This window comes from Molossus molossus, unplaced genomic scaffold, assembly GCF_014108415.1.
Source record: "Molossus molossus isolate mMolMol1 unplaced genomic scaffold, mMolMol1.p scaffold_m16_p_14, whole genome shotgun sequence".
Lineage (NCBI taxonomy): Eukaryota > Metazoa > Chordata > Mammalia > Chiroptera > Molossidae > Molossus > Molossus molossus.
This window is the reverse complement of record NW_023425349.1, coordinates 83,346,494-83,359,356: the sequence shown is the minus strand read 5'-3', so window position 1 is coordinate 83,359,356 and position 12,863 is coordinate 83,346,494. Positions and strand designations below refer to the sequence as shown.

The window sequence follows — 12,863 nt, the reverse complement described above, 5'->3', positions numbered from 1 at the left end:
GATGGGCCCCCTCAGAACCAGGCGTCCTGACCCAACCCGAGCTCTGCTCCTGACCTCCTCCTTTCCTCACTAAGGTCAGTCCTCAACCCCTTCTTGGAATGTGGGTCTCCTACCCGCAGCAAACCCCCATCACCAGTGGGGTTTCAAAATTGACACGTGCAGAGACCTGGAGTCCTCCTGTACCCCAGCTGAGACGGGAGCAAGGGAGCAGGCCGCCGGCGTCACATCACAGCGCGCGCTCAGGTCCTTACGACTGCGGCATGACTTCCCCAAGCTCCTGAACTCAGACCAGATTCTTGAACTTTTCTAACACAGATTTTAGAAAAGAAAGAAAGAGTGTCACCACTAAAGGCTGGGTTGCTGGGCTGCCAGAGGTCTCCCAGGGCAGCGTTTATCTCTATGATTTCTGCGGTCATCTGCCCTCACCCACCTCAGAACAGCTTGGACTCAAGAATGATGACGTGGCGGTCAAGTTCCCGGAAGCCTGAGGTTTGAACCCATATATTTACTGATTTTCCAGAAGAAAGGCAGCTGTTCCTGTCTTCTGACCAACACTTTCTGGCCCCACAGCAGTGTCGCTAGGAGCTGAGATCAGAAGCCAGACTGCAGGTGTGTGGAAAGGGAGACTGACACTCAAACCCAGGTCAGCCAGCCTCTAAAGCCCAGATCTTCAGCATCTGTGCTCTAGTCCATCTCAGTGGCACACAGCACAGTGGCACACACCACACAGTGGTACACACCACAGTGGCACACAGCACGCAGTGGCACATAGCACAGTGGCACACAGCACAGTGGCACACACGCTGCAGTGGTACACAGCACAGTGGCACACACTACACAGTGGCACACAGCACGCAGTGGCACACAGCACAGTGGCACACAGCATGCAGTGGCACACACCAGTGGCACACACCACGCAGTGGCACACAGCACAGTGGCACACAGCACGCAGTGGCACACAGCACAGTGGCACACAGCACACACTGGCACGACATCCATGTGCAACGGCCACTTCACTGGGTCAAAGATGTGCTGAGTGGCAGACTGGCACTAGGCCATGACACATCTGGTAGCTGGACTGTTCAAGAGCAGGGACTGATGGAGACTCACGACCTTAGGGCAGACACTGATGGGCCAGGATGAAGGGATAAAAGTCATGCACCAATTGGTCGGGAGGTGATGACAGTATCACACAGCCCATGCTACAGAAGGTGGCAGATGGAGGGTGACAAAGAAGCCTCCAGGGAGAGGCCTTCCTCACCTGGAGGTGGTCAGGAGGGCCTCTACGTACAGGCAGCACCTTCCAGAACACAGAGGGAGGGGGTCAGGGAAAGAATACTGTGGGCGGAGAAACAGCACACAGAAGGCAGTGTGCCCCTGCGGGGTGGGACAGGGTGCATGCTGGGCAGGGCAAGGAGAGGAAAGGGAGGGCGGGGCCCACATCACCAGGGACTTCACGGAAAGGTCCGGATTTATCCTGAAGTCAAGGATACACTTGGGTTCTAAGCTGGAATCTTCAAGACCTGAATTGATTTTCAGAGATCAGTCTGGTGGCGGTGGGGACTGACTTGGCACGGATGCGAGACTGGTGTCAGGGCGGCAGATTACAGTGCTATTATAACCAAGTCAGGAGGCGAGAGCAGAGGCCATCGATCCCAGGAAGAGGTAGGCAGCAGGGTGGACGGGGACCGGGCACTGAAGAGAGGCCCAGGACAGCTCCTAGTCCCTCATTTGGGAAAGCTGGTGGAGCCAAGGACCACGACGGGAACCAGGGCGAATTTGGGATGATGACACCCAGCAGTCAGCGACATACCTGGGCCTGGAGCCCAGGAGTTCTGGGCTGGGACAGAAGTTTGGAAGAACAGCGGTAATTATCAGGCGGTACGCCATGAGCCACACCCTTCCATAAGCACGGAGCCCGCTGACAGGCGCCGAGTGCCGGTGGGGTGCCGGGCACCTCACCCACATTGTGTAATGTGGCCCCTGGGCAACTGCGTGAGAAGGCATCACCACCCCACTCTACAGATGGGAACACTGAGGACTGGAGGGGTTTAGGAACTTGCCAAGGTCTTACGGCTGGTACAAGGCCAAGCGCGGAGTCAAACCCAGGCCCCGATGCCAGCTGCACAGTGACAGCATTTTACAGTCACTCCTCACACAAAGACTCAAATTAGCCAGACAGATTGAAAAAAACTAAATCTCACTTTAAAACAATGTTCACACTCAAAGGCACGTATGTGAGGACTAGTATGTCAACCTCTACTTCCCCTAAAACATTCTTAACTTGAGGAGAGTTTGTATGAAAGACACTTTTAAAGGATGGGTTGGTGTCCAAGTCCTGACACCACCAGCACTAAAAATGCAACTGATTCCTCCTCTGAGCGAACAGGAGTTTTATAAACCACACTGTCCTTAAAACCAGTCTGGCGGCTGGCCGTGTCCCGGCACTGTCACGAAACTGGACTCCTGTATGTCGGCCTAGCAGAGTCCTGCATGTAACACTGTCAGCAATGACTCTCCTCAACCAGAACTTCCAACCTGGCGATTAGGTAGGAGGACACTTTCTTAGCCGACGCAGCTTCTTCATGAAATATGCCGCAACGTGGACTGTGCCTTGTAATTTTACAATAATGGTCATAAAAGAATGATGAGGGTAAGGAGTCATTAAGTCCTCCATAAACCTCTGTTTGAGCACACCACACTCTCCAAACAGCGGCTGGCCCCGAGTTCTCCTAAGGTGAAGAACAGACAATATAATCACACCAGCACTCATGCACTAGCTTTGCTAATTCATCAGAAGGTGAATTAACTTTTAAAACGAAGGCGAAAGCAGAACAGGAGGAATCTGAGAAATGATGGGCTCAGAGCCTGGGACAGCACTTCAGTAGCTCTATGGCAGCAAGAGACATACTTACCTCAAGAACCTGGTATGTCTCCCAGAGATATAATGCTCCGGAGACAGCTCCCTGCCTCTGCATGCTTGCAACGACGGACCTCAAAGCTCGCTGGTTTCCAATCAGCACTTAAAATTAGAATGCCATGTTCTGCTGTATTCAAGATTCACTATCTCCTTAAACTTCAGTTGACTCCTATGCAGATTTAAGGTAACAATACCTGCCTGCATGCTCTGCCCAGCTCGCGGTGGCTGCTGTGATAACTAAACCAGGGAACAGAAGAAAGCACAGTGCACGCGGGGACTCTACACCTGTGAGCTACCACTATTCATGGGCTTGATATCCACTTAGTTCATGGGCATGTGGGCCCTAAATACAGCCGATAGCTCTGCCGAAGATTTAAACCTACATTTTAAAACACTATGGATACTCTAAAACATAGCCAGAGCCATTCTTATCTACGGAGGGGGAAAACATTATAGAATCAGAGAATTAAAAATGACAACAGACCTTAAAGAAAAATATTTTCCTGAAAAAAGTTGGCATTTTATATTGGCTCACGTTGAAGAGTCTTTTTGTCACAATTCTTTAACATCTTTTAAAATCTTTACGGTGACACCAAATGTTCTTGGTCCTAGGCAGTACCTGGAAATTTTTCTTCCAATGTGATGCATTTCTTTCATAACAAAAATTTTCTTCCAATGAACTTGATTCAAAATAATTTAGCATCTACTTTTTGAGCATCTCCTTTGCTCAATGACCAGGCATTGCTGAGTCATACCGGAGATAAGGAAAACACTCCTCTGTTTTATACAAATAAATCTAACCAGGGACTAAAACAACACATAAATCACTACAGTGGGATATAAGAAAGGTCATGGGGAAGACAGCAGTAACGAGGGGAAGGAAGCAAGGCTCTGCAGAAAAGGGGAGGAGGGAGGAAGGAAGACAGATCTGCACAGGGAAGGGGGACGCAGCCACAGAGAACAGGACACGCAGCACAGTGAGTGTTCAAGGTCCACCCGGGGTTCGGCTGGGCTGACGCTGGGGCAGCAGAGTTTAAGGTTTGGCTCCAGCAGTCAGTCCATGCTTGTTACTAAAAAGACACAACAAAGAGTAATTTTTTCGGTTTAGTTCTACAGTTGAAAATGAAGGTGTCAACTCCTGGCACAGGGAAAAGAAGTGAGTACGTGTGTGTGGGAAGGCAGAGGTAGAGCAAGACTGGGCAGATGTTGGTTCACGGCTATTGAGGCTAGAGGTCTCTCCTCTCCACTTCTCCGCACATCTGAAATTTTCCATTAAAACAGCTAAAAGAGAAGTGCAGGGGAGATGGTCAGCTGACGGCTTCTCAAGTGATGGTTCTGTATGAAGAACGTCCTAATCTCTGGGACAAGCGGAGGGGGCGGGTGCCCCCAGGCTGGAGCCCACTCCACGGGGAAGTAGACACAGCACAGCGTGACCACAGCCGTGGGCGTGACTGCTTTCGGTTCCCCCTGCCTGTCCCTCAGCTTGTGCTTCCCCACTCACAACTGGGAGGGAGGGGGTGGCGGGGTCTGGCTGCCACGAGGCAAGTTGGTGGTTAAGTCCATCTGAGAAAAATGAAGGCAAAGTGTTGTTCTCTATGTACTACGCGTACAAGTAACTGCAGGGGGCATTTTTGGCCCTGTCAAATGTAATACTTGTTTATTTATCTATTTTTTATTTTTGTTTGTTTTTTGTTAATCCTCTCCTGAAGATACTTTTCCATTGATTTTTTTAGAGACAGTAAAAGGAAAGAGGTTGGGGGGAGAGAAAGAGAGAGAGAGAGAGACATCGATGTGAGAGAGACACATCGATTGATTGCCTCCTGCATGACCCTGGCCAGGGCCAGGGATTGAACCTGCACAACTCGGGTACGTGCCCTTGACCGGGAATTGAACGCCTGACCCTTTGATCTTTGGGCCAATGCTCTAACCACTGAGCCAAACCAGCCAGGACTAATACTTGTAAATACTGGCTAGAAAATACTGATAAGCAAAGTGAAGAAAATTTAAAAACCAGCTGTACCCCAGCACTCAGATAAAAGCCCTCGGGGTGGGGCAGAGCCTCTGCCTGGGCCCAGATGCCCACACAGACAGGCACGTGCTTCTCTCCTCGTAAAAGCAGGATCTCAGGAAATATTCTGGGATAATATGCTTTTAAAAACTACTGCTGGCTATTTCGTGAAATAGCATTTCACACCAGCACTGCAAGGGCTGCACGATAGTTCATTACAACACTCTGATCTGGGGCTTAAATCAAACAACTCTGTTTAACAAAATATTCTGATCTGAGACAACCTTGATGTGACAACATAATGTGTTCTATTAGGGAGGTGGTAGTAACATTTTTACTAGAGAAATAACTATCTTCCTTTTTAAAGTATAGGCTGTTGGAATTTTAGTTCTGAGTTTTGTTTTCGGGTTGTGAAACCAACACATGAATTCTGCAGGGTAAGCAGACATCTGGTATTACAAAATATAAAAGTAAAAATTCCCTCTTCCTTCTACCCATTCCACACTGCCCAGAACTGACTATGAGAATAGTTTGCTATGTCTGTCTTCCAAATATTTATAAGGCAATTCTAAATACATGGGATATGTAATCACACACCCATACAACTTAGGTACATATATAGATACACAAATACCCATATACACATACATATACGTACATACGGTGTACATATATATGTATAACACACACACATATAATGAAAATGATGATATGCTTTTACTGGTTTTTAGAGAAGAGGAAGGGGGGAGAGAGAGGGGGAGAAATATCAATGTGAGAGAGAAGCACTGATTGGCAGCCTCCAATTTGTACCCTACCAGGGATCGAACCAGCAACCTAGGTATATGCCCTGACTGGAATCAAACCCACAACCTTTTAGTGCACGTGGTGATGCTCCAATCAACTGAGCCACATGCCCAGGCTCCTTTTTTTTTTTTTTTTTTAACATTTCCTGCTCGTAGAATCAGAACAGCTGAGCAGTGGTCCTCAACCTGTGGGTTGCAACCCCTTTGGGGGTTGAACGACCCTTTCACAGTGGTCGCCTAAGACCATCGAAAAACACATATTTCCGATGGCGATTTATAACAGTAGCAAAATTACAGTTATGAAGTAGCAATGAAATAATTTTATGGTTGGGGGTCACTACAACATGAGGAACTGTATTACAGGGTCACGGCATCAGGAAGGTTTGAGAACCACCGGCTTAGAGACACTACTGATTTTGTATAAGAACACTCAAAATTCACTCTGGGTTAGACTGCAGCTCCATCCATCCCAGTGTGTCTGAGATGGCTCCAGAGACAGTTGGGAACAAAGACATCCCCCTCATCCATCCATGGCTGTGTCCTCAAAAGGTGAACATACTTGGCCTTCCATTAGACAACCTACTATGGATTCTTCTTTGATTCCAAATCCTTTTCAGTGGTCATTCCAGCTATGTCCATCTTGGAATATCAAGTCTCTGGTGTTCATGCATACAGTCCTAATGAATTTCTTTTTCCATGAAACTACCTCCTTGAATCATGGCTCCTGTTCTGACATTCTAGGGCAGGGGTCAGCAAACCGCAGCTTAGCGCCTGTTTTTGTAAACAAAGTTTTACTGGAACACAGCTGTATCCATTTGTTTACATACTGTCTATGCATTTTTCCACACAACAGCAGCAGAGCGGAATAGATGCAAAGAGACAGGAGAGCCCACAAACGTAAAATACTATCTGACCCTTTCCAGAAAAGCCTACAAACCCATGTTCAAGACTGTTTTTTCCCTGCCAAAAATTTGGAGAACTTGAATCACACACCCCATGTCCAGTGTTTTTGTCCTGGCTAATGTGTTTGTTTTCTATTAGAATACAAAGGTAAATCACCCTGGCTCTGCCTGCAGCCGTGGTGTGCTGGTGAACCTCTGACAACGTGCTGAGTGGCGAAGCCCTGACTTAGAGCATTTGCAGAACTCCGTGGTGTAAATATACCCATAATGGCTTACTTACAGCTAAAAAATGTGATGCCACCGAACACAGAACTGGGAAGAAATGCATGCAAACCAGCTCCAGCAAAACACTGGCTCCTTCTGACATCTGCGAAGTCCCAAACTGGGACATCCATGGCCCAAGCCATTTAAAGACGAAGACTGAGGCCCAGAGAAAGTGTCTTGCCCAAGACTGCCCTAGTGACTAGGACGAGGGAGGGACTCATTTCCCTGTGGAGTCTGGCTGCCTCACAGGGAGTGACCTCCTCCATAAAAGAAAGAGTAGAGGAAGAAAGGCAAAGGAAGTTCTTTGCTAGGCACATGGTAATAACTGTTGGTTTTATTATCTTCACAGTTTGGGACTCTGGCCCACACACCTGGAAGGGGTACTGTTCTTCACACAGGACCGTGCTTCCTGTGAACACTGGCTGTACGCTGTCTCAATTAACCAGGAGGTCCCTAAGTGAGCAGACTGGAAGCTCCAGAAAGACAGGAGCCACATCTGGTTTTGCTCCCACTTTCCCCAGTGTCCAGTCAGAACTGGGCACTTGGTAAGCAGGTGGTAAGTAGGAGGCAATAAATATCTTTATATCAAGAACAGAGCACGTGCTCAGAGGTTAGACCTTCCCTCGTCTGTGGAGAGAGGAGCTGCAGATGCTACACGCCCCTGTGCTTGCAACATCTCCAGAGTACAGGCTGCAGGGTGGACTACAAGAGGCTGCGGACGGATGAGCAAAAGGGAGGACAGACTTACTTTTCTTGGATGTATGTAACTGCTATCTGAACTTGTGATGACAGAACATGAAGTCAAGGAAATGACCCAGTGAGGGATCCCACCTGCCACACGCCAGGATGCACGCATTGCTTTCGGGCAGGGGCTGCGGAAGGGCCCCTCACAGTGACACACCTCTGAAAGTGGAAAGTGCAAGAGCACCAAGACTGAGGAATCCGTTTCCAACAAACTCAAGGATACAAACAGAAATTAACGCAGAGGAAAGAAAGACAAAAGCATGCATACATCCCAATTCTTTCACAAATAACTTCTGATAACTCACATAAACCCTTGCATGCTTGACATGAGCTCCGGGTGGGCTCTCCTCTGAACCCCAGGTCCTGTCTGACACATTCCTGCTGCAATCTGGATGCAGACAGGTCAGCTTTGTAGGCACAGAAACAACCCAAACCATCTGGGAACTTTGCTGAGTTTTCAGGAGGCCAGCAGGGCTCACCATCGCTTATGTGGGGCCCCAGCACTTGGTTTCCAAAATGAGGTTAAGGTTGATTCCAAATAGCAGAGGTTAACTCTGTCCATGGCATGGGGTGTTTCCATTCAGAGGAAGGATCACAAACAAGAAGCAGGGCCAATGATTTAAGCCTCCGAAGCATTTCCCACACCAGTGCAGTACAAGGCACTCTAGGAATCCACAAGGTCAAAACCACTATTGAAATGATATACCAAGATGCCATTTGCATTTTTCACTCTGTTTTCAGGAGCACACGGTGAAGTTTTCTGAGGCTACAAGACATGCTATTGCAACAGACTGAATGCAGAAGCACATCTAAGAATCTAGCTGCCTACTATGAAACCAGACATCAAAGAGATCTGCAAAATATAAAATGCTACTCTTCTCAGTAACATTGTTTTGGAAAATATTGCTACTTTCAAAAAAATATGTTACGTTAACATATAACAAGTCCACTGTTATTGTTAAATGACTTATTAAGTAAAACTTTCTGTTCTATATGGTAAATATTGAAAGATATAACCCATGTAAACAAAAGGTCCTTAGTATACCATTTTTTAAGTGTAAAGGGGTTTGAGTCTCCCCAAAAGTTTGAGAACTACTGCCCCAGGGGCTGTGCTCCATGGCTTCTACCCCCAGGAGGTTTTTCTATGGGCTGTAGGAAGGAAAATGTGCTGGTTGATTCAGGAAAGACATGCTCCTTCCTGGGTCTCCGAATCTATAGGGTGGGCTCTTCCACCTTCCGCCGAGGGGTCTTTTCCCCCTCGCCGCATTTCCCTCTTACCACTTGGTGGGGACTCCCCGATCTGCCGGCACGGCAGTGAAGATGACCTATCAGCAGCCCGAGCTCGGCGAGGCCTACCGGCGAGGCCCGCACACCCTCCTCGCGGCGGACTCCCCTGCGCGGCCGGCCTGCACAGCCTGGGCGAGGACTCGCCAGCGCGGCCCGCACACCGGGAGACTCTCCGGGCGGCACGCACACCAAGGCAAAGGGGGACCAGGGGAGCCATGTCCAGCCCCCCAGCCCTGTTTCCCCGCGGCACGGGCTGGGGACCAGGCGAGGTCGGTCCCCAGGGAGAACTAGTCCAGGCTTCTCCCTTCGGCCTTCCCAGACTCTCCCCCGCCCCGGGCCGCTCTGCGCGCCTGAGTCGCGCTCGGGGAACGTGTCCCGGACGCCGCGAAAGAGGCTCGCACCGACTCCTCCGGGGACAGGCGTCCGGAGCTTCCGCCCGGCGACGTCGGCTGGCCGGGTCGGTACTCACCGCGGACGGCACGGCGGGGCTCGGACGGCCTGCGCACAGCAAACTGCGGGGCCGCTCCCGTGAGCTGCGCGGTTGTAGCCGCGGCCGCCTCCTCCGCGCTCCGCCCCCCGCCCCCTGGCCCTCCGCCGGTGGGCGGAGCAGGGGCGGGGCCGAGGAGCGGGACCCCGGTCGCGGGAGCTGAGGGCCGAGGGGGGCGGAGTCTGCCGGGCTCCCCCGCCTCCAGCCCGCCCGAGGAACTTCGGCCTGGGCGGGAGGGGGCGTTGCTGACCTGGCAGCCGCAGGAAGCAGATCCACAGCCCCTGGGGCCCGGGTCCGCTCCTGCTTGCCCAGGGCCTGGGAGTAGGGCGACTTGAGCTCACTTTGGGACCTGAGTGTAGCCCCGCAGCTCGCGCTAGGAAGTGAGCCGAAGGGGAGGGGAAGAAATGCAGCTGTTCAAAAGGATTTGGCCACAACGCCACCCTAAGGCGTCATTATTTGGCGCGGGCGCACACGTCTTAATTCTTTTCAAAGCGTGCCATGTGGGTATCGGGGGTTATGCTGACATGACAGGACTTCAGCGTTTCCATGGTTACAAGTGCAAAGTTTGTGTGTGCATTTTTTTTTTTTTAAGTGTGAAAACATTTTATAATGCAGACAGTGCACCTGTCTGAAGTCAGAAAAAAGGCTTAGAGTTGGCACTGGCCCTTCTTCACAGGACCTGCTTTTGATAGGCTGGTTGGAATTGTGCCCTCTCCGGCAAATGTGAGTCCAAAGACGTGATTAGATCTTTCTACGTGAAAGGTGCTGAGGTTTTCCTGCCCAACTTATATGGAAAGTTATTGTAGTTTTCCATCTTTTTTTTTTTTTCTCTTCAACATTACTTTGCATTAGTTTCAGGTGTACAGCGTAATGGTTAGGTAATGTGGTTTTCTATCCTGAGTATCTGAATAAACAGCGCTGACTGCTGCCTGTTACCACGCTCATACTCTGTGCAGGGCCCAATGATTGAACTTTACATGTTATGTAATTTGACTCTGACTTACAACTGCCCTGTGAAGTGAGGAATATTACCCCATTTTGCAAATATGAAATGTCCTATAGCTGGGATTCAGTCCTGGGGCCTGTCTGACTGAAGACCACACTTCTCTCCCCCCACCTTTATTGATTTTAGAGAGAGAGGAAGGGAGAGAGAGAGAGAAACATCCATGAAGAGAACATCAATTGGCCGCCATCTGCATGCCCTCCCTCCACTGGGGATCTGGCCCACACCCTGGGCATGTGCCCTGACCGGGAATCGAACCAGGGACCTCTTGATGCATAGATCGACACTCAACCACTGAGCCACACTGGCCAGGCTGAAGATGACACTTTTTTCATCATCCATAATTTAGAGTACAGATACCCCGTAGTTACATTTAATTTTTAAATATAAAGAGTTATATTTCATTTTGAAAGGGGATATTTACTGTATTTCTAATATTGGAGAAAATGTTCTTCCCACCCAGTTTCTAAATTCCTTCCATTCACAGTCACTGAACAAACTTTCCTTGAGTGTTCGCTATATGCCAGAGGTTCACAACTAACCCTGAAAAATAAAACTAGAGTCCCCTCCTTGGAAGTTAGGGAGACTATGGGGTCAGCAAGAGTGGGTGGAGAGAAGACATCCAGCTAAATGTTGATTCTTACTGAGGCAGCCCTTCAGAAAGCAAAATTTCTTCATGTTCAATGATAACAGACATATAATATGATGATGGGTAATCCTTGACAGAAAGTAATTAAATCAGAACTCTAAAGGGAATTGAGATTTATTAGTAAACACTCTGGCCAAAACCATGAAGGAAATAGTTCCCACATCCCTCCTCCTTGCTGCGTTTGGGAATGCACCAGTGACCTGCAAATCGCAACTCCAGTGTCCTCTTGTCCTTGCTGACTGCTCTGTGGTATTTGACACTGTTAACTAGTCTGTCTTTGACATTTTAACCTCCTTTTGGCTTTAGAGCCCTCTGCTCTCCTGACTTGCCTCTTTCTTGGGCTCTTGCACTGCACTCTGGACTTTCAATCTCCCTGTGACTTCATACACTGATGGTTTTCTTCATCCCTGTCCAGTGCAATCTCCCCGCCACCTACACCAAAGCCCGCTACATCTCATTCACCGACCTTAACCCTCTGCAGATCTCTCTGCTCTTTATTTCCAGCCATGTGTGGGGCATCGCCACCTGGATATTCCAAAGGCCCCTGGCATTTTTCCCATCTAAAGTGGGAATTCAGACTCTTCTCTAACCATCTGTCTGTCCTCTGCTCCCCATGCAGATTTCTCCTCATCCTGAATTCTACCTCTTGAACTGGGCGGTGTGTTCAGAAAGCTAAACATCTAAGGGGTTCAGAGTCATATTACTATGCTCATATGGGGTCTGCCTGAGAAATATTTCTGTCATAACACAAAAGATTCTGTAAGTGGCCCAGAGGAGTGGACCTTCTGAGAGGAAGCCATCCAGGGGCGTGACTGCGATGCACCACAGGTCTGCGCCCAGTGGCAGAGGGGTCTTCAGTTGAGGTACCAGCATTGTTCTTTCTAGCAGCCTTACCACCAGAAGCTCTTGCTACTGTAAGAAGAACCACGAGGATTCGGCTGGAGACCTGTTAAGATCTTAGGAATGTCCCATTACACTCCACTGACTTCGGTTACTTATGTAAATTGAAGTTATTCAGTGTACAGAAAGATCCAAACAACTGGACCCAACTAACTCTGTATTATGCTTTTGATTTTACATGCAGACCCAGAGAAAAGCCCCCAGACTGAAAAGCTACCTCTGTAAGCAGAGGGCGGGAGATGACTGAAGAGAAAGGCAGGCCACTCTAGTCTGGCAAATAACGGGTCTGTTGAGGGAAACTTACATAGGAGGTGCATCTTGGGCAGCTGCAGGACGAAGTGGACACATTCCACACTTCTTTTTTTTTTTTTATCCTCACCCGAGGACATTTTTCTATTTTTTGTACAGATAGAGTGGGAGGGAGAGAGAGGAAGAGAGAGAGAGGGAAACATCGATGTGAAAGGGACACATCAAGTGGCTGCCACCCGCACGACCAACCAGGGCCGGGGACAAACTGCAACGGAGGTACGCGCCCTTAGCGGGAACCAAACCCGGGTCTCTCCGGACCGCAGGTGGACGCTCCAACCGCTGAGCCAAACCGGCCAGGGCCATTCCACACTTCTTGACAGGTGCCAGAGAATTACACAGGGGAAGTGGGGGCAGGATAATCACAGATACTAGTCCGGGAATGCTACCAGGTATGGAAATTGTTTCACATGCCTGATCAGGTCAGGGTACTGGCCTGTTCCAGGGACCAGCACATAGCCAGAGGCAGGCGAAGGGTGCTGATTTATGTCAGAATTAACATCATTTACAATCACACCATCTCCAAGGGGGGGTGTTGGTAAGCAATCTCTGTTCTGGCCCAGGTCCAGCTCGAGGATCTTGGCAGTGGT

General features: G+C 49.4%; 1 protein-coding gene across 1 annotated transcript in view; it reads right to left on the bottom strand.

The window, feature by feature from the left end:
* The window catches only part of ACO1 (aconitase 1), a 61,851-nt gene extending 52,401 nt beyond the window's left edge, over positions 1-9,450 (bottom strand). Inside the window, exon 1 of the mRNA XM_036261137.1 lies at positions 9,398-9,450. The gene's annotated coding sequence lies outside the window, so the exon portion shown is untranslated. The remainder of the gene's footprint in view (positions 1-9,397) is intronic.
* Positions 9,451-12,863: the final 3,413 nt, after the last annotated feature.